Here is a 24,773-nt window from a genome sequence, read left to right on the forward strand (position 1 = left end):
TGCCAATGGAGGATGAAATATCCAAATGAGCTTATTCGCTACAGCAATGTCTGACCGAGGAAGCTGATGCTGCATCACAGGAAGGCCTCCTGAGATGGGGATGAGGGACAACGACAGGAATCAAGTCAGAGAGTAAGAAGGGGAGGGGTACTGGACCTCCCACTCCTTTTATTTTTACAAAATAAAATATTCTTTTAAAAAAATGAATCAAACTATCCTAATGTACTTTAAAATGGTCCAAAAATTCTTTCTTATAAACTCATCTTCAAAGCCTAGATACAAATTTGCAGACAAGTTTTAACAGGAGAAAAATCTAGAAAAAAGTGGGGAGCACTCTGGGTGTCCAGGCAGGACCGCCCCTGCTCCAGCGCTCTGTGGTGAGGGCAGCCTGGGGCCATTTCTTCACGCAGGAACGCACAGTGTCTCAGACACAGCTCACGCCCCCTCTTCCATCTTTCTTTTGAGTCTCAAGGAAGAATGAGAGAGAAATCACCACAGAATGGGTGATTCTTCTGAAACTCTTCCCCAGTACTGTGAGCACCAGGCATGAGCACAAGAAGACAGCAATCACTTACTATTGCCTGACACAGATGCTTAAATGGACAGGGTGGAAAAAATATTCTTTTCACACACTTAAAAATTACTCTAAGTTATTTTAAATTTGGAACTGTTTGTATATTCCTTATAAGTTTATAAAACTCACACTGTCCCTCCATGACTAACTGAAGTGGAATTGAAAGAGTATTCTATATTTATAACTTGTCTGGTTGCTCGTGCTTACAGCCCTATTTCCACTCTCGGTTACTGTACACAGAGTTATGTGAGGTATTGTGGGCTCCTAAACTTTGCTGATTTCCTAACAAGGCAGCCCTGTGTCCCGTAGGGACAAATTGGGGGCTGTTTCGTCCAAGTGGAGGCCAAGCTCAGAGGGAGAGGCCTCCAGCTTTGTGGTTTTGGCTGCATCTCTTAAAACTGGTGTTAGGGCCCATTTCTGGGCCATTACTGCCTTACCGGTGTTGACTGAATTATCAATGCTACTGATAGATTGTCCACTGCACATACCCATTGGGAGCTCCATACTATACATTGTTGCTACACATATCACCTCTTCCTGTTTATTTTGGTAGAAATTGTTAGTCCAAAAGACGCAATGGTTCGACAACTCATGCAAAAGCCCCTTTCCACATACATAAACATTTATGTCAACATAATTTAAATGACTTAACTGAATACAGCCACTCGAAGGGAAACTACCACTTAGAAACCAGCAGACAATGTTTTGGGTAGAATTTTGTCAACAACAGAACCATTTACCAGGAGACAGCGATAAATGTACGAGGTACGGACCGCGGTAGATTTTTACACTCTTTGTGGAATTTACACTTGCACATGCACACCTGTAGATGTGTATGCACACGGCGAAGCCTCCTCACAGGTGTCGAACACACAAATAAGAAGAGCTCCTCTAAAGCTGCCTCCTAGGGAGGACACACTCCTGTCAACGACCTCAGAATTTTGCAAGGTACTTTTGGAATCCTCTTTTGAAAAATACTTCTGGAGACCATAGTACATTCTTTGATATGGCCTCAAGAGCACATATCTTTGTAAAAAGAAGGAAAAAATTGCCCATAATCCCATTATTCTTCCTTTCCTAACATCAGAAGGGGACGTATCTCAGGGCAATTCTGTGTCTGTTGGTGAGGCTGGATTTTTCCCTTACACGTCTCTTGGCCACGTGCGGTATCTCTTGAGCTAACTGTCTCTTAATGTCTTTGGTTCATTTTTTTCTTGGGAGCTTAAGTTTTTACTATATATTTAAATTTGTTTGAGCCCTTAAAGATGTATATGCTTTTCAAATACAGCGTTGTGCCTTGAAAATTTTTGTTTTAGGTGACTTGGGAGAAAAATGCCTGCTCACCCTCCCCCCTTTCTTTCTGTAATTAAATCTACCTGAGGAGCATGGATCGCAATGACTGCAGGTCAGCAACCTTTCAGTAACCTGCCTCTCCAGGTCGCTGGCCACCTCTCCCTTGATTTGTTACTTCCTGACGGCACACTTTGGGACTTGTAAAGATATTTTAGAGTATATGTTATGCTAGAATGCCACATGATTTTTTTCCATTATCAAATCTGATTGCTGGACCCATTTCCTGAAGTTAAAGTATTTTTACCATTGTGGAGAAACCACAAACGATCGACTAGACTTTCAAAGTACATAAGCTCCATTATCGGGAAAGAAGGGGGAACAGCGTGTCCCAGCTGATCAGACATTCTGGTTAACAGAATTACCACCAAACTTTATGAGGACCAGTTTTAGAGAACTGGACCACAGAACACCTATACCCACAAACATTCATGGAACTCATATTTAATCTATTTGGTGATTCAAAACTGCTTCAGAAAAATATACACACGTAGAACATTGGAATGTCCTTGCAAAGTTTACTACAAAAATAAAACAAACAAAACAAAACTTGCCATTCCTACAGAATCCTGTTGGTTCATATTTTATTTTGTTTAGTTTTTATTTTTGATGGTGGGGGGGGGGCAGTGCATTTGATAAACATGTTATCAACCTTGCCAGAATGCATTAAAAGTGCTAAGATCCTATCTTGGCAGTATAAATCCAATTATACTGGAAACTATCATTTCCTCAATTTCAACCAGAGAAAAACCCCAACTCTATACCTTGGAAAGGTTGACTGAAAGACTTCAAAGTCCAAGACCCCCTCCCCGCCTTTTTGTTTTAACCCTAACAGTCGAGTTCTTTGTTTTGTTTTGTTTTTGTAAATGATAGGTAACATTGGGTTCAACGTAAGTGCCAGCACAGGTACCCATGCATAAAATGCTAGTTGAAAGAGTGTGTTTCAGTTGTAAATGCCCAATGGCGCTGGGCTCACAGATAACTCTTGCTTTTTCAAATTGATTATGAAACATCTGAGAGTAAATTTTTATTTGATCTCTGAACCATTCAATATCTAATACCATTTCTGATTTTAGGTATTTGTTTTTTTCCAGAGTATTATCTAAATTATAAAGTGAATTATATTGCTGCAGTCTCACCTAACATCACTCAGGGTTCTAAGAAAGCTGGAACGGGAAGCAAAATATGACAAAGCCTACTGTTAAGCTCTGAAAAGTAGGGTGAAAAATTCAAGGGCTTTTCCTTCAGACACTGCCACTCATTCACCTTGTAATCATGGCAGGTGACCTGAGCACTGTAGGCCAGGCTGAAGGAGATGATGTGCAGACAGCCCGGCAGGTGCTGGGAGATACAGGTAGGATTCTCTCTCATTCCTGTTTGAGCAACCTTTTTTAATTGCCTCCTAAACATGATCTGTTATATCCTACAGCCTGACTTTCAGGGTTCAAAGGAATTTGCTTTGAAAGATGGAAGAACTTGACACTTAGGGTTAACTTTATTAAAAAACAAGCAGGGCGGCTCTACAATACAAAACATAAATGAGGCTCCAAATGTGGAAACCACGTCCAAGGATCATTCTTTCATTCCATCCTTGGCCTGAAGACTGAAGCAATTTGCACAAAAAGTTCATAAACATAAAGGGCTCCAATTGCACTCAAGTTCCAATGAGTATGCCCATGAAGCCACATGTCTGGCAGACCACAAGAGTGTGTAAGGCTTACTTGCTAAATGAAGGAATCAGTAGACAGCAACTTTTAGAACACATGACTGTGCTTCTCAAGTCAACTTCTTAACTCTTTCCCTGAACATTGTAAAACCCCAAACTGACTGAGTTGTTGGAAAAAAAAACTCTCAAGCATAAGTCTCTTCTTCAAAAATCTTATCTAAAATTCCAGACTTTGGGGCCGGCCCCGTAGCTGAGTGGTTAAGTCCATGTGCTCTGCTTCGGTGGCCCAGGGTTCATTCAGATCCCGGGCGCAGACATGGCACCGCTCATCAGGCCATGGTGAGGCGGCGTCCCACTTGCCACAACTAGAAGGACCCACAACCAAAATATACAACTATGTACTGGGGGGATTTGGGGAGAAAAAAAAAAAAGAGCAGGAAAAAAAATAAATAAATAAAATCCCAAACTGAAAGAAGTATCTGAAAATGTTAAAGAGTTATCTTTTTTTTTTTCTTCACAGGAATAAGGTCTGCAGCAACCTCCTTGAAATTCATGTTGAAACAACTGTTGTCTCCCCAGTTCCCTGTGCATCCCCATCCCTGAGCCGAGGGCCTGGGAGGCCAAGGTGCAGAAGCTGCAGCGCTCACTGGTGCACAACATCCCTCAGGACGTGTTTGTGTTTTACTCACAGAGAGAACAAGTACTGGCAAGTGACAAAAAAAAGAACATGTTTTGCAAACAATCGGAATGACCTGAAACCCAGGGTAACGACTGAAGTCAGCGTTTGTTCACTGCAGCTCGAGCCAGGCTCTGTGCAATGCTTGTTAAGTGGAGCGCTCTGAAGAAGGAAAAGGCTTCTCGGTTTCCCATTCACCCAGGAGGACCTCTCACCTAAAGCCCACATCCACCCCCAGGCTGGGCTGCATTACTGTGTTGTGCTTCACCGCTGAGCCAGGAGCATCTTTCAAATGAGATGCATGCCCAAAGGAAGGAGTCATAGTTTTCTGGAGCCGAAAGCAACCCAAGAACTCAGCATCCAGCCGGATGTCTTCGTCTTCATTTGGCAGACGAAGAAAGTGAAGCCCGGAGAGCTGAAGCTATGAAAGCCACACCGCTCACAGGAGAGCTGGGCCAAGCATCTGAGTCTCCAGAACTCTGAGCCCAGGGCTCCTGTCACACCAGGATGCAATGTTCCCACTTCTACTCCCCTGCAAGGAGAAGCATCTCTCCATCTTTAAAGCACACGACCCCTTTCAATAAGCCACACACAAATCCCCTTTGATACTGTTGGAAATTTTGAAATGGAATTTTTCGCCCATTTTCCAATTCGGAAACTGCCTGTTGAGGGTATTTTCCTCCCAATTGCACTTGTCCCCCATTCCACAAACATACTTCTCCCGATCTAAGTAAAGCTTATTAAATGCATTTCCCTCCAATTGCACTTTCCCACCCCTATCCAAAGAAACAGCACCCAAACGTGTCCCCAGTCTACTTTCTCCTACTCCACAGATGGGAGGACCTTATCTTTCAAAATACACATTCTCAGCCCAGGCCAGAGCTCTGGAGGAGCACAGAAGATACATTCTGAACCTGTTGCTTCCATCCTCCTGGCCTGTCTACATTGCATGCCCCTAATTCCTCCCTCCCCCAAGCCCCATCCTTTGAAATTTCTAAACCCCGGGTAGAGGAAGCGCCTCAGGGCTCTCAATAAGCTCAGTCATGCTCAAAATATCCTTTGACCCGTGAGGTATTGTAGACAGCAATTCTGACCAGTGCACACATTTAGGGAAAAGATTATTTCTTCAAGACTCAATATTTGGAATTCCTAAGAAGCCATTCTTATTAATTTTCATTAACATACCTGTGAACTTGCAACAGTCCAGGGGTTGAACGGACACCCTTTACAATATCCAGCATCCACCTACACACGTGGTAACAATAGTGGATTAAGAAATCACCGGTCATGTCCCTGTGACCACAGAGGGTACGTATTGCAACTCTCCTCCCCTGGAACTTGCAAAACTTACAGGAAATCTTCCACCACCTACATAGAAAACCCACTGCCAGAAAAATGAAGTGTAAACACTTTATATTAAATTAGCCAGGTGTTTAAAAATAACATTATCCCAATCCAATATTTTCAAATCCTGGCTCACTTTCAAGTCTCATGGTGCATATGGGAGCAGAGGTGCAGCGGACACGCGTCTTTGCCCCTTTGCAAGGGGCATGTTTTGCTTTTTTGACAAATACAAACAATCTGCAAATTAGGATACATCTAAAGTAGCCAGCAGAAATCAGCCAGTGCCAGTGATCTTATTGCCTGTATCTGGAGTTTCTCTCCTATATGTTTACAGTGGACAACAATGGACATCAAGAATACAAATTCATTTATCTAAAGATAAATCTTTAACTTGGCCCTAAACTTAATGGAGATATTTCTGAAAGAACTATCAGTGAAAATGAAGAAACAGAAAGAAGAGGAAAAAGTGGGAAACATTGATCTATCACAGTTTACAGATTAACACGTCAGTACGTGTTTGTGAGATATTCTGTGTAAATAATCTACCAGCCCCTGAACATAGTCATTTACCCCAAGCCCACCTGCTGGGCAGTTTTGCCTTCTGGGTGCACATCCCCTGAAGTGGCCTCGAGACATCCTTGGCTTGCCCTCAGGGAGGAGGGACACGGCAAGCAGCAGCATTCCTATGCACATAAATAGTGTCAAAAATATATTAAAAAGCCAACAAGATGACCAGCCTAGAAGCTATGCTGGCAAAATTTAAAGCAACAAGTTAGAAGCAGCTTACACCCATTTATGTGCCAGCTTGCCACATTTTTAAGGGCCCAAGTCATGTCTGTCTATCTGTCTACTTTTTTAAAAATTGGTTTTAGAGAGAGTCAGTATTTAAAATTTTGAGATGCTTAAGTTCAAACATGAGAGAGCAGGCAATGTTCAGATTGGAAAAGCCCATGGACTCTTAAAGAGGAGTGAGTTTATACGCTAGCTTTGTCATTTATAGGCTGCTGGATGACAAAGGGACTCAGTTTCCTCAGTATACATATAAGACAAAGAGCACCACCTTGTGCTATTGGTGGTAAACCATGTAACTGTACATGTTGAAGTTCCTCTGTAAATATTAGCTATTATTATTTGATCCCTAGATTGGATTTTAAGGTTCTAGGGTTCTAGTCCTAGCTCTGCCAATGATCTTGCCTGCTCAGCTGACGTGTGCATAGAGTAGGAAAGAAAACTAGTCTCACATTGTGACCCACTGATCTATGTCTAATCCCCTGGAGGTGCCTTATGGGCCATAACGTGCTAGGAGAGGAGAAGGGAGAGACCAAGAACGTGTCTCTGATCAGTTTCTTATATTGGGGAATCCACAGAAGATTTCATTTCAGGGGGAGAGTCATGTAGCTAAGAAAAGGGAAAAAGAAAAAAGCAAAGAAGAAAACCAAAGCATAGAAGACTAAAATATTTCAAATTTCATCTCTGCTCAAATTTCAGATTAGCTTGGCATTCTAATTCCAGTTTTTCAGTGTTCTTAAATCCATTTGGTCTGAAATAATCTTCATTTAGTGCAAGATAGACAGTGACTTACTCAAGACAACATCATTTGAAGGGTCACTGTAGTTTCAGTTACTATTTTGAAAGGTCCTCAAGATGCAGATAGACTGGGTGGCGGGTGGTTTGTCGAGGCTATGGGCAGATCAAAGCTTTCACAGGATGGAAGTCAAACCTTCAACTTCCATCAGTAAGCTCTTTTTAAACAAGAAAAAGAAATTTCTGTTTCAAAAGGCTTCACTTGGCTCTTCAAAGAGAAAAATAACTCCCAATACATTTTGCTCCTAAATAACTTTATTCAACTTTTACATAGGTTATATGAGGACTCCAACTGTAGCAAAGAGATACACAAGCTCCTTCCTCTATGGTAATGGAAGAATCCCTAGAAGCAATAAGGAAAGAGGTGAAGAAGCACCTCCCTTCTTGTTAATCACTGGATGAGATGGAGGTGGGGCAGTGGGGAAGGAAATAACATGGTGATGTCAAAATTGGGATGGGTGTCACCAATCATCATCAATGTTCAAATAAATGGGGAGAGCTAAATAAAACTATTCAAAAGAGCTGTGCAACTAGTTTCGGCTATCAGGTTCACAGGCTACTCAAATTTAGGGGTTCTACAGGAACCGCTCAGAGGCTTGCTTGAGAGCTGAGTACAAATATCTGCCGTTATGATTTTTAAGGTCAAAGGAATCTCTTCTAGGATCTATGGGCTAGACCTCTGAGTGGCAACGAATGTGTGCAGGCTACTTGAAAAAAACATTGGCTTTGTGCACAGTCACCCTGGGCTGGCTCCTCCGCGTGGAGACGGGAAGGATGGCCAGCTGGCTGGAGCACCCGTCAGACTGCCCAGTTCTCACGCCACCTGCACCTCCTATCTAGAACCCACTCCTCTTGCTTCACAAAAGTAATCCTGGGTGCCAGTGCCATGGGGACATTCCTTCATCCTTACCCCATCACTCCAGGCCGCTGTGATGAAAGGGGGGATGCCAGGCATATGATGACCACCTGCTCCTCTCAGACCTTCCCCTCTCTGGGCCTGTATCAAGAAAGATGCACTCGCACATCCATTCAGGAAGGATTTTTCTGATTTCCTGGTGTAGGCACTGCCCAGAGATCTGGGACACAGCTGCGAGTTTGTACTCCAGGTTACCAAAAAGCTGCAGACAGACCATTTTCGTTTAGCACACAGTGGAGATGATGTTACTGAATCATGACAGGGATACACAAACACGCGTACACTAAACTGAAACCTTCTGCCCTCCTGGCCCCTGCTCCAACCACACTGGCTCCTTTCTCCTTCTTGCAGGAGGCAGGCCCTATCGTAACTCTGGGCCTTCACACACGCTGTTCCTTTTGCCTGGCTTGTACTTCTTCCCACTCTCGACCTGCTTCCCCAGCCTGCAGTGCTGGGCCTGGCTGTCTTCACTGCCAAAATGCCTCTTCTGACCAACATCTCTGGGAGATGCCATTCCTGCTACCCCATCATTTTATGTCACAGCATTCTCTTCATCTCCTTCAGAGGACAGACCACATTTACAGTCAAAGACTTTTTTTTTGGCCAGGGGCTGGAGGGTAGGAGGAATGGACAGTTAGCGTTCAACGGGTATAGAGTTTCAGTTGTGCAAGATGAAAAGAGTTTGGGAGATGGATGGTGGTGATGGTTGCATAACAATGAGAATGTACTTAATGCCACTGAACTACACTTAAAAATGGTTAAGATGATAAATTTTTTGTTTTACGTATTTTACCACAGTTGGGAAAAAACCTTAATTTTATGTTTAATGCCTCTTTCTCTTTCATTGACTAGTGTCCCCTGGGGCAGGAATCCTATGTTTTTCCATCACTGTGTTCCCAGGGCCATACCCAGAACCTGGACCACAGCAGGTGCTCAGTGTGTTAGTTCAATGACTCAACACAGACATGTGTTTCCTTCTCAACTGTAAGCTCCTTGAGGACAGGGACACCATTCCTTACTTTTATTTGCCTCATAGCTCCTTACAGAGGGTTTTACACACAGGTAGAGTCAGGTGCTAATTTAACCCTGGACTGCTACTTATGCAAAGTTTCCAAAAGCAAAGCCCTTGAATTTTATATAAAATGTGTGTGCTGGGGTATGTGTGTATACAGACACAGATTTTACTCCATTTCCTCTTTCGCCTTGGTTGCCAAGAATCCCAGAGGACCTAGATTCCAGGAAGACTGATCGTCTTTGTGGTGTGTTGTGGTCTTCCCACTGACTCGGCCATTCAGGTTCCATGTCACTCAGGTTTCTTTTTTAATTGAAATCTGCCTCAAATTCTCTTTGGCATTAGATAAAGTATAAATTGAAAGCAAGTAAGTAAGTAATAGAAGGGAGCTTCCTGCAGGATACTTTTCTATGTTTGATAGTGAATTGTCATTCAATAAACAACTGAGGACAAAAATAATATGAAAAATTACACTCCTTGTCCCCTCCTAAAAAGTGGGAAGAATGAAGAAAATCAGAGGAAGCCACTTTTAGCTGATGAGAAATAAAATGAAACATAGTCCTCTGGCTTCATTTCTCGGCTGGTTTTCCCTGAGAATAACCAATGAAATCATCTGACCTCACACCAAGCCCCAGCCTTCTTTCAGGTCACACTTTCTTTTAGGCAGATTAAAAGTTTTTAATGAAAACAACTCTCTTTCTCAAGGGTTTGATGTGAGTAAAAGCTGAAGGTACCAGATGGGCAGGGAAAAAAAATGAATGCTTGTCATTATTACTAGTAAGGCACCTACCATTTATGGGTTACTCATTGCTACATGTGCTAAGAGCTTGGCATGCACTGCTTAATTTAATCTCCACAACTTGGAGAGGGACAGCCTGCGATTTTCCCATCTTCTGAACAGGAGCTGGAGGCACAGAGAGAGCAGCTTGCCCAGAGTAACACAGCTTGAAGGAGGAAGAGTTGGAATTCCAACCCCAGTGATCTGCCTGCAGGGTCCAGGCTTTCAACGAGTACGCAACAGTGCACCTGCACATGCCACAGAGTTTTCTAGTATAATTCCCAGAACCCAGTCTCATAACTCCTAGAAAGGAATCGGCATTAATTCACTGATGAGGAGACTAAGGACCAAAGAGGCTGTAACTCGCCAGGGAGACAGAGCTGATAAAGCAGAAGACAAGTACTGGTGGCCAGCGGCTCAGCCCTGAGACCACATGAGGTTCACGTCCATGCCTTAAAGATTAGTCAGGGCCACTTTGCGCCATCCCAAAGAACTAAAACGTGATGAATTTGGCTATTTTAAAAAGTGGGAACTTTACTGCTGTGCTTAACCTAATTTCAAAATATTTCTCAATTATTTCTACTTTAAATGTTATAATTCACACAAACTGGTAGAGCACAGAATTAGTACCACCCCAAACACTGTGTTTAATAACAATGGCTTTAAAAAAAAAAAAAGTCAAAGAGCTCTTCTTTTTGTAAGTTCTTATGGATTAAACATTTGTTCATCTAACACCTGAGTGCACCCGTCTGGGAGACACGCCAGGTGCTGTGAGGGCTAATACAAACGCACAAGGCCTTTCAAAGCTGAGCTCATGAGATGAGATGTACACACAGTTAATAATAATTCAAGGTAAAGATTCACATCATAAAAGATACAAATCAGAAGGACAAAAATACTTCCGGCTGAAAGGACCATGGAATGGAAGGGTGTGTGCAAGGCAGAACGCCTGACTGGGGAGCCCTGGAATTTCAGGGAGTGGGAGGTGGGGGTGGGGCTTCTCAGCTATTTCACAAGAAAATTATAAATTGTCATCTCTATTAATATATAACCTAAAATTCTTAAAAATGACCTCAGCGCATTTTTGCCTTTAAGAAAGATTTTAATTAAACAAATCAAATTTGTTTAAAACATCACAAGATGAGTCCAGAAAGAGGCTTCTGTTGCTGTACAAAGTTAATGCCTATGGATCATCTATTGCTAAAGTTGTTTAGAATGGGCTAATTATTCTGTCTTTTCCCCTCCCCTCTCTGTCCTGGCACAAGGAAATTTTAAGCCCTCTACAATCCCTCCATTAAATTAAAAAATGAACAAACAAACCTCCATTGTGAGAGGCGCCATTGGTGTCTGCCTCCTTGTCTTCCCATCACAAAAGGAGAGGGGTGCTAAAGAAGAGCCTCACTGGTCAGTATTTCACGAATTTAAAAAAGTGTAGCTATGCTGCTTGGCCAGACAGAGCAAAAAACAAAAACCTCAGTCATTTGTTTAAACAAACTCACAAAAACAAAACTACTTCCTCAACATACCCAGTGAATTCTAAAAAGGATCACACATGTAATATGATTTTTAAAAGGCTAACTTCCACAAATTAAAAGCAGGACGATGAGACCAAACAAATGGACATCACCCCTGTCTCCTGCTTATCTATTTCTGGTTTCACTTAGCTGCCAAAACCTCCGACAACATTTCCTCTCATCCCAACGGGAAGATTTCATGGCTCCTGAAGGTCTCAGTCAGACCAGAAAGCTCATGAATATTCTGATTTTCTGGAGCCGATGCAGGGAAATCACTATAATTGATGACCAGACACAGAATTACCTATCAAATGTCTGGTCCACAGAACTACTGCTCTGAAATAATTTATCAGAAGTTGGATTTCCACTTTTAAAGTTATTAATAACAAGAGTCTGTTTCTGATTTTTAAGACGAGGTTTAATCTTTCGAGCCTTTCTTCCTTTCAATAAACTGCCTCTATATACTGGGATCTCCATTAATAAACTCCTTCGCTTTTTTACTGTATTTCAACGACCGTGAATAGAAAGTAAACCGAAGAGAACCTTAACTTCCCATGCGAAAGGGGAAAAAATGAGTGTGCTGAAAAAGATTTAAATTAGGGTCTGCATCGACTGGGTGCCAGGAAATTAAGACAGTACGTGTCTCTGTGCAGTGGTGGCGGGGGACGGAGACTCGGGCGTCTTCCTGTATATGGCGTGATCCTCGCGGTTCGGGATCGGAGGGGACCCATGAGTAACTGGGCGTTAGCGCGGAACGATAAGACTGAGTTCAATTTGAGAGTGCAACGCCCTTCCTCCATATTAACTTTTCTCTTTTGCGAACACGTTTACGTCTTATACTTTCGTTTTAAATTGTGCACTGTTCATAAGTACATGAGCAACGAACACGGGTGACCTAGGCAAGTTATTTACCCTGGGAGCCTCCTGCTAGAAAGTCGGAACAACGCCGCCAGAGTAGGGAGTTGGAGCACGTTGTTTGTAAAACTTTCGGACACTTGGTTTTCTATCAAAACTTAATTATCTTTAAGAAGCAGCTAGGATTTGTTGTGAACTAACTAGTTCAGAAGGATTGACTTTTCTACCGTAAAACGGATTATCGACACTCGGGAATCTCAAGCGTTTCCATCCCTTTCGGAGGGAAGCAACGTGGCTCTGGAACTGGGGGATTGACCCCTCCCCCCCCACCCCGGAATTAACCCCCCGCCCCTCCCCCCTCCCCGGAATTAACCCCCCCGCCCCCTCCCCCCTCCCTGCCACATACACACTGAAACCACGCTTCGGTAGAGAAACTTGACCCACCGGAGGTTTACATGATCGGACAAAAATGAGAAATCCTTTATGCGTTTTCAGCTATTGGGATTAAAGAATTAGAAGAAAAAAAATAGAAAGCGGATGTCCTCCAAAACCCCGGACGCCACGCTGGGCCACTCCCTTCTCCATCCACTCTTGCACGTGGCGTCCAGAGACCACGTGAAGTGGTGGCGGGCGTGGCCCGCGCGCAGTGACGTGGCTGGCCCGCCCACGGCAGCGGGCACGCGCTCGCTGAGTCCCGCCTCCAGCCGCCCGCCCCGGCAGACGCTGGCGCATGGATAGGCTGCGAGTTTCAGAATCCAGTCCGCACTTGCAGGAGCGATCGCTTTAACGGATATGTTGGGACTTCTTCCATCAGCGCGCTTGGAGTCTAGCAGTAACACTCAAATAAATGTTACTTATCTTGCTCCGCTCTCTGGCCAACCTTAAAGCATTCACCAAGAAATTACAAACACAAAAGAACCTTAGTACACGGTATCGTGAATTCCGTGCAGCCATATCTGCAAAAGCCATATGTATTTAGCACCCAGACTAATTCAGAATCATCGATTCTACCATCAAAACTCCTACTTGGTCTGGCAAATGTGAGTGAACTGACAGGGTATCCAACTGAGCATCTACAGGTCGGGGGCGGGGTGGTTCTTGTTTCTTTTCCTAATTTGACCGTTACATTTCAAACTCCTAAAATTTAATTTGTAAGGCGTTAGAAACATCAGTGAGGAAAAATGAGGGCCACAGAAAGCTTAGCGTACCTACTATGATCTTGTCTGAATGTGATAAAATTACAAACTGGGGTGGATTGCAGGATATTAAAAAATGTAGCCATTCACAGTTCTATCAAACAGACGCATGAGCTTTGATAAAATATTATAGCTGAGGCGTATAAATACTTTTTCATTCTTTTAAGGTATAAATAAAACGAATATAAAAGATCACATAGGTAGGATTAAAATCAAAGAATACAATAGACCAATTTAAAAAAAAATCCTCTCTCCAGGAGTAAAGAGTAATCTTAATCTTTTAGTGATGAAGAATTCAAAATAATGATTTCTTCACACAAATGGCATTTTGGGCTGCTGAAATTTAATTAAGTGGGGGAGGGGGCAGTCCTCCAAATTGTTTGCCATGTCAGTAATAGTGTATATTCTAAAAGGAGAAACTATATCTTGAGCACTCCTTTCAATTACAGTTCAAAAAGCTCAGAGATAAAATTTCATTCGATTAATTAAATTTCTTACGGTGGCATAACCCTTCCTAACCCAGCCAAAACACTCAGGCCTGGGCTTCAGAGACGGTCCTCCACTTGTGTTTCCTCAAGCAAGAGACTCGCAGCCGGGACCAAAACCGATGGACCTTTTTTTGGCAATTGAGCTCTCCTCCCTTTTCTTTCGCCTCCTCTGAAGGGGGAAAAATGGCAACGACATTTCAAATAACATTCATAGTTGAGATTTCTTAGGCTTCTGCATATTTTGCTGCTTCATGTCATTCATAATTGTCCTCCCAGAAAAAGTGGAGCTGCCACTGCTATTTAAAAGTTTTAGGTCCCTTATTTTAAAAATACATAAAGTCCTCAGAGTAGAATTTCAATTACTAAGTGTAGAAAACAGAAATAGAAAAATCACCATTTGGCAAACACCACAGTAATGGATGTTAAAATTAGTAGTGAAAGAATAATGAGGAACAGTATGAACAGGAGAGCCTCGTATCTCCTCCCAAAAGATGCTTCCTAATTACACAGGGAAAAATAGTGTGATAATGGAGGGACCTGCAGAGACCGCCTTGACCAAATGATCAAAGTTATTATCATCAGAAATGAAACATCATGTATCTCCCGACAGAATGCACTGAGAAGGGCACACTGGCACTTCTGTGATCTTTTTGCTAAAAATATATAACCTGAATGTAATTGTGAGGAAACACAAACTCAAATTGAAGGACATTCTACAAAATAACTGGTCCACGCTCTTCAAAAGTGCAAAGGTGGTGAGGGACTAAGGAAGACTGAAGAAAACATCCCAGGATTCAAGGAAACTGAAGAGATAGGACAATGAAAGTGAGCTGGGATCTTCTATCAGATATAGGACCAGCAAAAAGACATCAATGGAAAACTGGTGACATCTGAATCCAGTCTGGAGATTCATACTACTGCATCAGTGTTAATACCAAGGTTTTGATAAATGTATTATGGTTACTCAGGAGATTAACATGTGAGGAAGTTGGATGAAGGGTGTTTGGGATCCGTTTGTAACTTTTCTGCAGTCTGAAATTATTTCAAATTTAAGAGCTAAAAAATCAAAGTTATTAACAAGTTCAGGAAAGGAAAAGAAAGCAACTTATAGCATGATCATCACTAAATTGAAAGATAGACTCTTAAACTATCAGGACACATGACAATCAATCATTGGTAAACTAAAAGATCTCACTTTGAATGACAGATTTAACTTTGTGTGCCTCCCACTTGAACAAGAGTTAATAATTACCCCACCCCCCAAGACAAAGTTACTGACAGAGTTTCATAAATAAGGTAAACCCCTAATTTGGAGATGAGGCAAATCTCTACTTTTCACAGATGATTCCCAGAGAAATATTGTTGCTGGAGGCTGATGAGGCTAGTAGAGACCCATGCATGCATACTGAAGGCCCTTTCCATTCTGACGTATTGCCTAACATTTAATTTATCCTCCAATGAGGTGGAGGCAAGAAGTAAAATGGTTGAGGGATGCAAAGAGGAACGACAAAATGGACAACAGAGAACTGCGTGCAGCTGTCCTGGATCCTTATAACAACTCTTTGTCTTTTTGCTTTCAGTATAGTGAGAACTGTATTTTTCTGATTTGGAAATATACTCTGTTCTGTCATCTGCTACAGATCATATAAGGCTTCTGCTCTCTTTGTGTTGTACATAAAAGAGACCAAATTCTTTCAACAGCAAAAATCTCCACTGCATTAGCAGCGATTTCCCAGCGTCGCAAGCCCTACAGTTTCCTGATTCACCACTATGTGGTAGCGAAGGCAATAAAAAGAGTTTGTCAGGGTTGCACTAAAATCTCATCTGAAAAGCTTGATCTACTTTTTTTTCCAGATGCTGGTCTCGAATGAAATTATCCTCACTGGGGAATAATGGAAAATTGAGGCCAAAATGAACGTGCAAAAGCTACCATTTTTACTTTGGTGTTCCTAGTGTTAGGGAGTATGGAACAGAAGATGAGAATTCCTCTATTGTCAAGGAACGTACAATTCTCTTAAGTACATATGCAGTATTACTGAAAGGCAAGGAGTAAGGCACCATGACTGAGCCCCTGCCTTGCACCAAGAACTATGCTGATTAAATCGGTACAAGTCCCTTTCTCTGGTCAGGAGACTAAGGCTCAAAGACTGGTCTGACTTGTCCATGGGCAGAAAGCGAAGGGGGTGCTGGGGGTGAAGGTAGGGTGCAGACTCCAGTTGGCCTCCCTCCAGGATCCAGGCTGTACTATACCATGTTGCCTCCCAAATCAAAAGTTCACCTGCAAAGGCCGCCACAACTGAGAGGTGTTCAGTGGAGTGGAGGGTGGAAGGCTGGTGTTCCCTGGAAGGAGGGACTGCCAGAAAGACCCACAACTCTTAACAGGCAACAGACGGTGCAGGAGCACTGCACGCTGAGTGTATGAGAAGGAGCCTCCCTCGCAGGGTCAGGGTGGGCCAAGGAGAAAGACCAGGAAGGTGGAGCTAACAGCAGGGGAGGGATGGACCCCTACCAAGCTGATTAGGAAAGCCCCTTCAGGCACATTTATCTGAAAGGGAGGTCCAGGGGACCCTTCTAAAATACTATGTCATTAAACTAGGTGCTGAGGGCTGGTCTAGTATACAGCAGTGGGAATTGCATGCATTTTGAAAATGGTTTCTGACCATTGTTTTAGGCTTCAATGTGGATAGATGTGTTCCATTCATTTTAATTATTCCAGCCACTGTCAAAAATACTATGAGAAAAAGAGAGACAGAGAGAGAGAGAGACATGGACCTGGACGGAGGAAGAGTGAGGAGTAAAAGAAAAAAATTACCACGTAAAGGAAAAAAACTTCTCACAGACTGATACCGTAACCTTTCCAGAACGCAACTATCCAGCAAATACACGTTTCTGGGGTATGTAGCCAAGGACCAGAAAGAAGCTAGATTTCACTTACTTCCTATTCACTTACTGCCTATTTACTCTGACACACAATACTAACAAGCTTGGAACTCTGTTTTCAAAGTGCCCACAGCAAAGAGGAAGCAGCAAATAATCACCTACAGAGGGGCTGATAGACAGCTTTCTCTTCTTAAGGCAATAAGTCTATTAAACAGAAATGGAGACATAAAAATGATACAACCAGACCGTAAGAACACAATAAGCACGAGAAGTCTTCAGTATAGGGCAAACTGCCTCCCACTAGGACTTGAGGCTATCAGTGTATTATGCATAATACAACAATTTATGTTCACTGATGTCCCCGAGTCGGCCAGAAATGATTAAATTATATTCACTAGAGTAAGAAGCAGAGAAGTATCTTTCCAGCACGCTCGTGTACAAAAGCTGGTGCGGTCGTCTCAGCCATCCCTAAGGCTTTACTGTACTTCTTTCTTAGTTTATTCTTTCATTATACAAATATTTACTAAGCACACTGGAGAGACCGTTGTGAGAGGCAAGGCTCCTGCTCTCATGGAGTTCACAATCTAGGAAGTATTTAAGATACTCAAGACCCAAACTGCTACCCGGACAGCTTGTACAAGTGTTTGGACTTTTGTGCTCAGTGCTACGTACTGAGTCTGAAAGAAGTTTTGCCTTATTTTTGGATATGAGCAACTGAAGTTGGCCTAAGTCTTTGATTATACAGTTAGGCATTAAGGAGTAGTCAATACTTTAAGAACCAGTACTCATGACCAAGGCATGCAGCTTTGCATGCACAAAAATATGACAATCCAAAAGGCAAACAGAACCACAATTCCTGAATTTGCCAGCTCTTTCTCCTTGTTGAGGAAATTAATTCTGATGCACATGCATTGTTATATTTAGGCTCTAAATCCTATAACTGAGTCACGCTATATTTAATTAATGCATTTAAGAATGTGACATGTATGTTTCAAGTAGTGACTGTTTTTTTAAGGAAAATACTAGATACCTTGATATTGTTTAAAAAATTTACAAGATCATGAAAATCAGAACTCAATCAGAAAACCCAGATGCAGAAAACTTACTTTTTACTCTCTTACTGTTTTAGAAACCCAAGAGTTTCTTTCCCCTCTTGAGGGCAAAATTCACAAACCGGAAATTTTCATTTTAATGGGCTCTTACTTGGGGGAAACACGCAACAGAAAATTTTCTCTAATGTCTGAGTGCAAAGCTTGTAGGTGCAGCGGAGGAAAGTAAGCATACATTTAAAAACTGGGCATATCTTGGTTCAAATCCTGTCTCTCCCACCTACCAGGGGTCCCAATTGACCAGGGACAATTTATTTTTTCCAGGCCTCCATTTGCTCATCAGTAAAACAATGTTGGTAGAATCTACCTCACTGGCTGTCGCAAAAACTAAATGAAATGCGTCTGACAGCATATAATAAGCTCTCAATATATTGCTCATTATAATGCAGGCAAATGCGCCAAATTTTTACACAGACCCCAGTATTCATGGGCTTTGTAATAAATGTTAGCACAGTAGAGCTCACACTGGATGTGTTTCTATGTTGGACAATGTTTTTCTTCCTGCGTTTTTACTTTTTCCTTGGAAGAGAGGCTCACCTTCCCCTGAGGCTGGGCTTGCTAGTAAGCTGAAGTTACTAAGGAACAACAACGACAACAACAGAAAAGGGTAGAGTGAAGGCAGCAGTCTGCCCTTGAGAGGGGCTTGCTTGCTTTTCATTGCTTAAGACGGGTGAGCCACTCCACGGCGTGTCCAAACACCTTCTAGCAGCTAGTCCCAGATGTCAGACGGGGTTTGGAAAGAGGAAATTTCAACATCAACTAGCCTTGGCAGACACGTAAAAGTTGTTCAAAATAAAACTTGACGAAGATGATGGTTTAAGATGGAGTGGGAGTCTTCTCTGTGGCGGGCCTGGAGGGAAGTGCTGCGTTGGTGTGGTGGGCTGCTGGGTGGAGACCGAAGGCCTCACCCACGTTTACTAGCATCTTGAAAGGCAGTCTGTGCCTCTGAACCCCGCCATTCTCTGAGCCTTTATATCTCCATTAAGTGGCTGAGATTGTCCTTGTGTACTTGGGTGGATTGATGTTATTTCTAAAGCACGCAATTCATTTCAAGAGGGGAGAAGGAGGATTAAGTTGGAAATATTTTTCTATTGAGAAGAAAAATTAAATATAAGTGGAAATGTTTTCGTGAAAATGTGTTTATATTTCAACATTTGCCCGGAGCACTCTGATCTCAATACATCACAGGACTGTGCTAGATTAGAAGGAATGAGGAGAAAATGAATTTAAATACAATTGAAAGTGACCAGCCAGGCTTTATTCTTTCAACCTGATAAAACAACAAAGCAGAGGGAAAAACCACAGATGAACAAAAAGAAGAAATAAATATCAACTCCACAAAAAACTTAAATGCAAATGAGAGTTTCAATTTTGTTTCAAAATTTCTAAAATCAACGTTATTTTCACAGCCACAGAAGCTTTTGAATGTCGGTGAATCAACAGCCACTTGATACAACCATGAAGACCTTCTTGGTTATTTTCTCTCAACCGAGAAACCCACTGGTATTGTTATAGAAGACAACTTGCTTAGGAGTCATTAGGAGTGTTTAGTACTTGCCAATAGTCAGCATCAACAGTCCCAAAAAGTGTATGCAATTAGACAGCTGGTCTAATTAGTTGTGTTGCATTTTTTAAAATTTGCACACTCCCCTTATTAACCCTAAATATGACAGGAAAAGTGACATGTACAGGTCTTAGTTACCCTTATCAAAATAAACACATACTTTAGGAGGAAAGAATTTTGTCTCTTAATCTTGTGTCTAAATCTGTAATCTCTTTCATGTCCACAAGCCACATGTGGCTATTCAAATTTAAATTAGTGAAAAATAAGTAAAATCTGAAATTCATCTCTGAGTTTCACTAGCCACATTTCAGGTGCTCCATTGCCACAGGCGCCAAGTGGCTTCCTGACTGCATAGGGCAAATACAGAACATTTCCATCATCGCAAAAAGTTCTATAGGACAGCTCTGGTCCAGATCAAAGAACAGAGCTGTGGGCTTTAGGTATTTACATCTGTTTTTAAAGATGTACAAAACGGTTTGCTGGAATTTGGGGATCACTTTGGGGTAGCTTCTTTAAAGCAACACCTTTCCACCTGCACACAACTGCCTTCCCTAAGCAACTTCAAGGCACAAGCCAAGGAAAACCCATATATAATCTCTCCTTAGCATCATCTCTAGTTTACTTTCAACTGTAAAACTCCTCTCTTCTCTATCAACAGAACCTCTCATCTAGAGCTTGAATAGGATTCCTGTTGCCTACAGAGAATGGAGTTGTTTGCAAGCAAAAGGGCAAATTATTATCCTCAGATGGAAAGACCTTCTCAAGATATATTTAAATATTAAAACACATAGCAGGTGTTAAATATGAGAACAAATAGCAGGCTTTCTCCCTATATGGCCATCATCATGCTTGTATTTATTTAATGTCTACATTCCTTGTCCAACTGTCAGCTCGATAGGAGTAGAAAGCAAGTGTTCTGTTTGCTGTTGTACACCCATTACAAGCACAGTGCCTGGGACAAAACAGATGCTCAGATTTTTGTGGAATGATTGAATGAAATTTAAGAAGAATGGTATTTTGCTAAAGAACAGCAAACATCCTTTTAGAGCCTGGATCCAATTCTTTTATATTTGGATAGCAATCCACCCTTTATTTTCAGATGCAAACTTAAAATAACTCAGCAAGTATGCGTGCTACAGTTCAATTCTTCCATACTCAGCAATGGCTCCTTCCAAAAGGCACAGCAAAAGGCATAGCGCTAAGCATTTTACATATGCTATCTCATCTGCCCCTCACTCGCATATTTTCTTTGCTAGAGGAGGAGGAAATGAAGGTTTAGGGAAATTAAGGGACCTGCCCCAGGTCACAAAGCTATAGACGTATAGTTGGAAAAGCTCCCCTGGAGATGATTATGGACTATGCTTGTCATAGTGATGGGCTGTACGATTCCTGCCTGGGTCAGGAGATCTCCAATGGTCCTGGGCACTCCTTCAAAGAAGGGCATATCTCTGCATCTTTGTACCCACTGGGTTTAGCAGAGCACCTGCCCTCAGGCATCCCACAAATGTTTGCTGAATAAAACTTAATAGTCCTGATGACTCAGGCCACCCAGCATCGGGGAAAGTGTCTACTGGGGTCACAGAGGTGGGCAGAGCTCCTCTATTTTATCTGGGATGCGACCACAGCATGGCTTGGCGAGTGGTGCCAGGTCCATGCCAGGGATCCGAACCTGCAAACCTGGGGCTGCCAAAGGGGAGTGCATGAACTTAACCACTATGCCATTGGGCTGGTCCCAAAAATCACTACTGACAAAGCAATAGGTTCTAAATTTATACATATGAAGAGCTAATTTTTTGTTTAATAAATATATCAAGGGCTTGCCAAGTGGGACACACAAGGACATAAGTATAATGAAAGGCACCTGTCCTTATGGAGGAGCTCTAAATGAACATTAATCGGATTCCCTAGTAAGTGACTTGGCATAATTCTCAGTTATTCTTTTGGCGGTCCTATAAAGTAGGTAACATCTCCATCTATGGCTGATAAGAAACTGCTTACAATAACTCACATTTAGGGGTTGGCCCAGTGGCACAGCGGGTAAGTTTGCATGTGCCGCTTCAGAGGCCTGGGGTTCACCAGTTCGGATCCAGGGTGGGGACATGGCACCGCTCATCAGCCATGCTGTGGCAGGCGTCCCACACATAAAATAGAGGAAGATGGGCGTGGATGTTAACTCAGGGCCAGTCTTCCTCAGCAAAAAGAGGAGGATTGGTGGTAGATGTTAGCTCAGGGCTAATCTTCCTCAAAAAAAACAAAATACATATATACATTCCTCCCTTCAATAAAAATAATAAAAACACTCAAAAAGCATTAAAAAAAATAACTCACATTTAGTGCCTACTAGGTGCAAACTTGGTGCCAAGCACAGTTAATCCTCATGGCTCCCCAGGGAACAGGTATTCTCTCCCCTTTCTACCCATGAGAAAAGACAGGCTCAGGGGGACAGTCACGTGTCTGAGGTGCTGGTGTGTCTGGCTCCACGGCCAGGTGTCGTTACATGAGACTACCTTTCACCTGGACTAGGAGACACACAGAAAATAAAAGATGATCATGAGACCAGGGAAGAAACACCACAAGTCAGCATCAGTGTCCCACAAGTGGAGAGAACAAGACTCACAAGAAAAGAGGGTGATGAGCTAGTGCAGTCGGGTGGCCTCATGGAGGGGGCAGTCTGAAGTTGGTTCTAGAAGATGGAGCGGTTTGGCCTATAGGGAGAGCCATCCAGAACTGAGGAGGCCAGGAAAGGAATGGAGACAGGAGCGCCACATGTCCTGTAGTCACAGGAGCACTGAGCAGTCTGGTGCCTGGCAGACTTGCAGGCGCATGCTGGCGGTTGGGGGACTGGAGGCAAAGGCAGGCTAAAGTCAGATCAGGAAGAGCTCAAAGCCCAGTCATGTGGGAACGACAGGGGGACCTGGGGTGGGGATTAAAGGTATGATTTCAGGAGATTCACCAGGTGATTCAAATCTTGTTTCTAGTCACTAAGGCGCAGAGCAGCCAGGCCTCTTCTGCTTCCCCCACCTATCTGAACAGGAGAAAGCCACTTAGCTCTCAGACTGGCCTGCCCTGGCATTCTCCTGCAGGGAAACATGCTTTGGTTATTCAGACGTGACTTACTGGCACGTAGAGGCTGTTGGCATGGAAAAATGAACAGGCTGACCTGGCCAGAAATGAGCAGGTGACGCAGAAACCCAGCAAAAGATGAGCTCAACATGTCACCCTGAATAAGTAGGAGGCTCACGTGAAGGGCCCCAGAAGGAAGATTGGGGGAGATGGTTTACCAGAGAGACAGGGTAAGTCGGGGCCTCAGGCACCTCTGTGGGCCCAGCATGGAGCCAGGCACACCCCCAAAAGTATTTCTTTTAGTCCTCCCAATACTGCATAGACATCCCTATTCCCATCTCATGCAGGGGGACACTGAGGCTCACGGAGGTGATGTTAATTGCCCCAGGTGAGCTAATAAGGGCCAGGAGCCAGAGCACACATCAATACAGCACATTTCCTTATAGTGTCTTTCTGCCTTCAGTCAACTGCCTTGTTTGCAACTTCACAGGTGGTGTGATGATGCCGCCAGGAACTTCATGGCCCAGAGGCAGAACTCTGCCCTAGGCCTGCCCTCTCCTTCACCTTCTTGACGCACAAGAACCATTTCTCTCAAATCATGAAGCGAAAGTTGAACCTATTCTAACAATAATACCGTGATATATGTTAATTTGATCATCTTGGAAAAAGATTCCTAGCGGGAGATAGAATACAAATGGACAACTGGAGGAGGAAAAAAGGAGAGAGAGGAGTCCAAATCAGATGTGGTGGCTAACTTGAAATAGGACGTTTCCTGGGGCTTAAGTAGGTCTGGAAGCTGCTCCTGCAAATCCTGGCCACCACGTGCCATTCCTTACATGTATATTTGCAATGTATCTTTTCCCCTTTTCATTCCCTATGAGCACCTCAAATGTCCCATTGCTGAAAGTGTACACAGGCTGCAGGGCTGAGATGGGCAGAAGGGTCCATCCCTCCCCATGGCTGCAGCTCCACCGCATGGTCCCGTAATTCCTATAAACCAAGAGGCAGATGCCTTCTCTCTCTGTGACTGAGATTCACAACACCAAGGAGGCCTAACCTCCACTCGGCAAACCAGAATCTCGAAATCATCATTTTTTTGGTGACTTCTAACACTCACAAAATATCCCAAATAAGCCATTTTCATAGGTAACTTCTCCTTTCATTTAAAAAGGAAAGCTAAATAACACTGGTCATCTGGAATAGTAGCTCCTAAAAAGGGGCATTTCGAATCGAATGCCACATGCTGTATTTTGCCATTTTCCCTGCGCTTCCTGCTTGGAGCCTGGGTAAGAGAACAGAGAAGCCTCAGACATTGGAGCTGCTCCGGGCCACGCAAATTCCGCTCCGCATCTTCCAGGCAGCCCTGTCGCAAATAATTCATGTCCACTACGCCCCTATCACACTGAATACAACCACATTGTGCAGCTGGAAATGGGAAACCTGATTCAGATCACAGAAGAAGGTACAAAAACATTTAGTTCAACACAATGCTGCCTTTTTTTTTTTAAGGGGATAACATATCTCAAAGCTACAAGCGAGCAAAGGATTCACGACCCATCTTGGAAGAAAATGCAGAATTAAAATAGCATTCCATGCGTCCCAAACCAGCAACTACAACAAAAAACCACCCAGTCCTTCCAGAGCTGCGTCTGTTTCCGCTGCAGCGTTCCTAACCAAAATCAATGTATCCCATGCACGCAATTTCAAAAGGAAGCAGGGTCTCCGGAGAAAATGGTGCATGTTGACAAGGCATGACTTGTCCCACATGGACATGAATAAAAGGAAAACAAGCCTGATCACAACCCAACCTCCTTTACTGTGCAGACCAGAGACAGGAGAAGAAAAAAGCCAGAATAAGGGCAGGGAGGCACGGACAACGTAGGACGGGGTCCGAGAGGACACTTCTGCCCTACCAGATTTTGGTAAACAGCAGCCTGTAATGGCCACTGTTAGAGAGGAGGGAAAACAGACATGGAGGGAAACGTGTTTACAACCGCAGCGGTGGGCGGGAGGCGGAGGGAGGGAGTGAGGGAGGGATTCCCCGACTCTGCGCTCAGCCCGCTCCACTCTGGTGGGGCCCCAGGGCTGGGTTGCTCTGCGGAACCCCCACCCCTCGGGTTTATTGGGGGGGGGGCCTACATCTTGTTTATGGGTAAGGTTACTCCTCCTCCGCTCTGGTGATCTCGGTGCTAATACTCCTGCTG

At 43.2% G+C, this 24,773-nt stretch overlaps 1 protein-coding gene across 2 annotated transcripts in view; it reads right to left on the bottom strand.

Moving 5' to 3' along the window:
- IGF1R (insulin like growth factor 1 receptor) overlaps nucleotides 1-24,773 on the bottom strand; it is a 291,645-nt gene that overhangs the window by 78,563 nt on the left and 188,309 nt on the right. The window lies entirely within an intron of this gene.

Source organism: Equus przewalskii, chromosome 1 (assembly GCF_037783145.1).
Source record: "Equus przewalskii isolate Varuska chromosome 1, EquPr2, whole genome shotgun sequence".
NCBI lineage: Eukaryota > Metazoa > Chordata > Mammalia > Perissodactyla > Equidae > Equus > Equus przewalskii.